The sequence below is a fragment of the Phocoena phocoena genome, chromosome 3, assembly GCF_963924675.1.
Source record: "Phocoena phocoena chromosome 3, mPhoPho1.1, whole genome shotgun sequence".
NCBI lineage: Eukaryota > Metazoa > Chordata > Mammalia > Artiodactyla > Phocoenidae > Phocoena > Phocoena phocoena.
The window spans coordinates 24,896,242-24,902,131 of NC_089221.1; the positions used below are offsets into that span (position 1 = coordinate 24,896,242).

At 41.5% G+C, this 5,890-nt stretch overlaps 1 pseudogene; it reads left to right on the forward strand.

Moving 5' to 3' along the window:
• Nucleotides 1-3,149: 3,149 nt before the first annotated feature.
• LOC136120126 (mitochondrial inner membrane m-AAA protease component paraplegin pseudogene) lies at nt 3,150-4,177 on the forward strand (annotated as a pseudogene).
• The last annotated feature ends 1,713 nt before the right edge of the window (nt 4,178-5,890 follow it).

The following is a 5,890-nucleotide window of genomic DNA, read 5'->3' on the forward strand; positions in this document are numbered from 1 at the left end:
AGCATCTCTGGACATTCTTGCAGCAGACTATTTGTAGACATGGAATTTCATTGATCTTGGGTAAATATCTAGGGTAGAATTTCAGAGACAGATATATACCTTCATAATAAGCAACCAAACTTTCTTTTTTTAAAAGAGGATGCATTATTTACATTATCATCAGCATGTAAGAGAACTAGTTGTTCTGAATCCTGACCAACATGTGGTGTTAACAGGCTTTTAAATTTTAGCCATTCTAGTGAATATCTATAAATTTGACTTCAATTAAAGTTTTCCTTATGAATAATGTTGAACTTTTTTCTCATGTTTATTACACACTTGTACATCTTTGTGAAGTATCCAAGTTTTTTACCCATCGTTTTAGATTGTCCTTTTATTGTTGAGTCTTAAGAGTACTTTATATATTTTTTATACAGGGCTTTTGTCAACTATAAATTTTGCTTGTGTATTTTATTAAGTTTCCTATTTGGATAAAGTCTGATTTTAATGAAGTCAAATTTATCATGTTTTCTCTTTCTTATTATCCCTTTCTATGTTCTATGAAAGCTTTGTCTACCTCAGGGTGCATAAAGAATGTACTACTGTTTTTTCTAAACTTTTAGGGTTTTAACTGTTACATTTTAGTTTTGCTCCATCTCAAATGAATGTTTTTATATGCTATTAGGTGGGATTAAGGTTTATTTATTCCCTATGTGTATCCAGTTGTTGCAGGATTATTTGCTTAAAAGAATTTACCTGCCCACTGAAATGCTTTGGCACCTTTGTCAAAAATTAAAATAATTTTGTATGGAAACACAAAAGACCATGAATAGCAAAAGCAAACCTTAGAAAGAAAAACGGAGCTGGAGGAATCAGACTCCCTGACTTCAGACAAAGCTACAGTAATCAAGACAGTATGGTACTGGCACAGAAACAGAAATATAGATCCATGGAACAGGATAGAAAGCCCAGAGATAAACCCACACATATATGGTCACCTTATCTTTGATAAAGGAAGCACGAATATATAATGGAGAATAGACAGCCTCTTCAATAAGTGGTGCTGGGAAAACTGGACGGCTACATATAAAAGAATGAAATTAGAACACTCCCTAACACCATACACAAAATAAAGCCAAAATGGATTAAAGACCTAAATGTAAGGCCAGACAGTATAAAACTCTTAGAGGAAAACATAGGCAGAACACTCTATGACATAAATCACAGCAACATCCTTTTTGACCCACCTCCTAGAGAAATGAAAATAAAAACAAAAATAAACAAATGGGACCTAATGAAACTTCAAAGCTTTTGCACAGCAAAGGAAACCATAAACAAGACGGAAAGATAACCCTCAGAATGGGAGAAAATATTTGTAAATGAAGCAACTGACAAAGGATTAAATCTCCAAAATATACAAGCAGCTCATGCAGCTCAATATCATAAAACAAACAACCCAAAAATGGGCAGAAGACTTAAATAGACACTTCTCCAAAGAAGATATACAGATTGCCAACAAACACATGAAAGGATGCTCAACATCACTAATCATTAGAGAAATACAAATCAAAACTACAATGAGGTATCACCTCACACTGGTCAGAATGGCTGTCATCAAAAAAAGTCTACATCAATAAATGCTGGAGAGGGTGTGGAGAAAAGGGAACCCTTTTGCACTGTTGGTGGGAATGTAAATTGATACAGCCACTATGGAGAACAGTATGGAGGTTCCTTAAAAAACTACACATAGAACTACCATATGACCCAGCAATCCCACCACTGGGCATATACCCTGAGAAAACCATAATTCAAAAAGAGACATGTACCACAATGTTCATTGCAGCTCTATTTACAATAGCCAGGACATGGAAGCAACCTAAGTGTCCACCGACAGATGAATGGATAAAGATGTGGCACATATACAGAATGGAATATTACTCAGCCATAAAAAGAAACAAAATTGAGTTATTTGTAGTGAGGTGGATGGACCTAGTGTCTGTTATACAGAGTGAAGTAAGTCAGAAAGAGAAAAACAAATACTGTAGGCTAATGCAGATATATAGAATCTTAAAAAAAAAAGTTCTGATGAATCTAGGGGCAGGACAGGAATAAAGATGTAGATGTAGAGAGTGGACTTGAGGACACAGGGAGGGGGAAAGGTAAGCTGGGACAAAGTGAGAGAGTAGCATTGACATACATACACTACCAAATGTAAAATAGATAGCTAGCAGGAAGCAGCTGCATCGCACAGGGAGATCAGCTCAGGGCTTTGTGACCACCTAGAGGGTCAGATAGGGAGAGTGGGAGGGAGACGCAAGAGGGAGGAGATATGGGGATATGTGTATACGTATAGCTGATTCACTTTGTTATACAGCAGAAACTAACAAAACATTGCAAAGCAATTATACTCCAATAAAGATGTTAAAAAATAATAAAATGGAAAAAAATATTTTTTAATTAAATTAATTTATAAGTGTTTGTCTATTCCTGGATTCTTTATTCTCTATTGATTTATTCTGTTCTCATCCAATAACACACTATCTTCATTATGTAGTTATGTCATAATTTAAGTTTCTCAACTTTTGTACATCTGAATGTGTCTTCCTTATGCTTTCATTTTCTAAGAATGTGTCCTGGCCTTTCTCTTGGTTTCCCTGCCCACCCCCCTTTTAATTAGACTGTTCTTCACATCATTATTCCTCTAGGTACAATATGTCCTTTTTCTGTAGTGATTTCAATATTTTTCCCTTAGCCTCTGGTTTACTGTACTTTACGTGGTTTTCTTTTTACTTATCCTTCTGGCAGTTCACTGATCTTCTTTCATCTACAAATTTAATCTTTTCACCAAATTCTAAGAATTACTGGTGTTAATTTTTCCATTGTGTTTCTCACCCTTTCTTTCAGTCCTCTCATTCTACATTTGAGAGATGTGTATGTTAGACTGATATTATCACAAAGGTCATGGATGCATGTTATTTTTCTCTCTCCCTCTCTCCTCTTCACTTTTTACTTCTGTATTTGATTTTCAGATGAGGTCATTTCTTTTGACCTATTTTCAAGAACAAGGATTATTTATTCTTGCAGCTTCTAACTGGATTGTCATAATCTAGTGAACCATGTTGAGCTTTTCACTTCTACTATTTTCATTTTTAAAACAGGTTTTAGAGTAAATGTTTTTGGTTGCTCTAAAAATAAGAAGCACGTCAACAAGGAAAGAAAAAAATGTCTTTCCACAAGGGTCTGTGCTGTATTCTAGGCGTCTTCAGGGCCCCAGGCTCAGGCTGGAACCCGGGTCTCTTCACCCGAGTGCGAGGAGGGGGCTAAATTTTGTCCACAGGCCTCAGGAGGGTCTTTCCTAGGCTGGGGGCCGAGGCTACAGAGCTTGCAACTGCCAACTGCTAACCCCTGCCTTTTAAGGGATCAGTGGATTGTTGCTGAAAAAGCATGTAGTCCATAATCCAGTCAGACTTCTAGGCGGAAACTTCTAGGCAGCACTTACTATTTTAACACCTCAAGCAGGAAGCAGAGGATTAAGGACAATGATAAATCCAAGGAGAGGACCCTTGAAGATGATGAAGAGGGAAGGCTCAAGGATAGGAAGGAAGTACCGGGAGCATCTACTCACCTTGTTTGTCATCGCTGTCCTCATGAGCTGGCTGATCTCGCCCAGCACTAGCAGGGGTACCATTTCCTGGACCAACTTTGTCCACGAGATGCTGGCCAGGAGCCAAGTACAGAAGGTCCAGGTGGTGCCCCACAGTGATGTGGTGGAAGTCTATCTGCACGCCAGAGCCGTGGTGTTTGGGTGGCCTCGGCTGGCCTTGATGTACGGAATGCAGGTTTCAAATACTGATATATTTGAGAGAAGCTTCCAGCAGCTGAAGATGAGCTGAATATCAAAGGCAACGTCAGGATCCCAGTTTCCTATAGGCTTAGGGGCTTCTTTGGAAATGCCCTCTCTGCCTTGGGGATGACAGCAGGGGGCTCAGCCACCCTGTGGTATGTTTGGCGTCTGGCTAGAAAGACTGGAAGTGAAGGAGGAATCAGTGCTTTCAATCGGATTAAAATGGCTCCTCGCGCGACTGCAGACGCCACAAACATGGGAAAAGCAGTCAGCCCTTGTTGCCGGGCCAGCCATGGCGGGAAGGCACTGCGAGCAAAGGCGATGGTGCCGGCGGCACTGGTGCTGTTCTTGTGATGAGCCGCCCGGAGTCGGTGGAAAGAGGCCTCCGCCTAGGGCCCCACACAGTGCACACCGACGAAATTTACACGGTGGGCAAGAAGCACTCTACCAACACGTCCTGCTTCTCCAGCACCAAGGACGAGCAGATGCCCAAATACCTTCCGGTGGAAATCCATGAACTGGGCACTCCCGACCACGTCGTCGTCCAGACGTCCACCGAACTCACACGTTGCACAACGCTCTGCTGGGGCCCAGCTCCAGCATGTGGAGCGGTGTGGCCACACCCACGTCTTTGAGGAGTCTGCGTGGAAGCCGTGCTGCGTGGGAAGCCGTGCGCATGTCCAGTTCGCCGCAGCCGCCGCTGAGAGCGTCATTGCCACGACTACGCCAAGAGCAAGCTCCTCTCCAAGGAAGAGCAGAAGGGGGTTGCGTTTCTGAGTCAGGCAGTGCTTTTGTCTGCAGGCTGCTGGAGCACATGGCGGCGGAGAGGAAGATCTCCATCACGCCAGGGACAAACGCTCCACTAGGCTTTTCTCAGACTCTCCCCAAGAGACCAGCGCTTCACCATGAGCCGCTTTTGGAGCCGATGTGCATGGCCCTGGGCGGCCGTCCCCCTCGGGAGACCACCTCTTTTAACAAGGTCACTTCTGGCGCAGGAGACCCGCAGCTACTACTATAGAGCTTGCAGGGGGTAGGGTGGGAGAACCAGCCATGGGGGTCCAGACTTGCTGGGGCTTACTTGCCCCCCAGTGGGTCATTATTACCACCAAAAGCCTCCAGGACTCACTTCCCTCCAGAGAACAGAGGTGATAAATGTGAGGGGCACTTGGGCCTTTCTTCTTCTAGTCAGGGTCTAAGGGTGTCTTTCTGCAATCCATCATCCTAAAGTGTCCTGGGTCCCAGGAATTGGGAGGGAAATAGGGGTAGGTTCTTAGTACTTGATCTTGTCATTGGCCTTAGTGTAAAGACATAATTTTATTGTCATGAATTTAGATATAAATGTAATGTGTTAAAAGAAAACAAGACACCCATAGGCAAGTAGCCATAAACAATTGGAAATACACACTTTGCATTCATTCATGAGCAGGGAAAGTATGAAGACTGAGAAATAAAACGTGAAGAACTCAGACGTTTAATGAGTAAGAGAAGAAAGCAGAACTGGCTTCCAGGAAGTCAAGGAAAATGTGGGCTTGGAAACAACTATTAGTCTTGTGATTTGTGAATCCCTGATAGTTTTGATAGTTCAGAGTAAGGAATTTGGAAGATGGGGGAGTTAAGGAAAGAATAAAGAGCATGGAAATGCAGTGATTGTGAGATATTAATCCTTAGATATTAGTCATTTAAAAGGAGGGTTGTAGTTTAAACATAAAATGACAGCATCAGGGTTGAGTCATTATCTCTGTGTTAGTTGATTATTTACCTGTTTGATGAAATTTAAAGTTACAAAGGAGAATCAGAAATGAAGCATACAGGGCTCAGTTTGGGCTATAACTGAAAACTTAAGTAGAGAAATTAGTTTTTGGAAGTAGTGCAAATGCTTTTTGGCCTGAGGCTAGAGGGTAGGAAAAAGGAGCTACCAAAGTAGAGAATGAGGACAGACATCACTTTAGATAACTTTGATTTCTCAATAAATTAATATCAGTGAATATGAAACTAAGAAAAGTGGAAAAGTTTTGGAACACATATTGTGGAAGTACAGCCAAAGATGATGGAAGTATTTTCAAAATC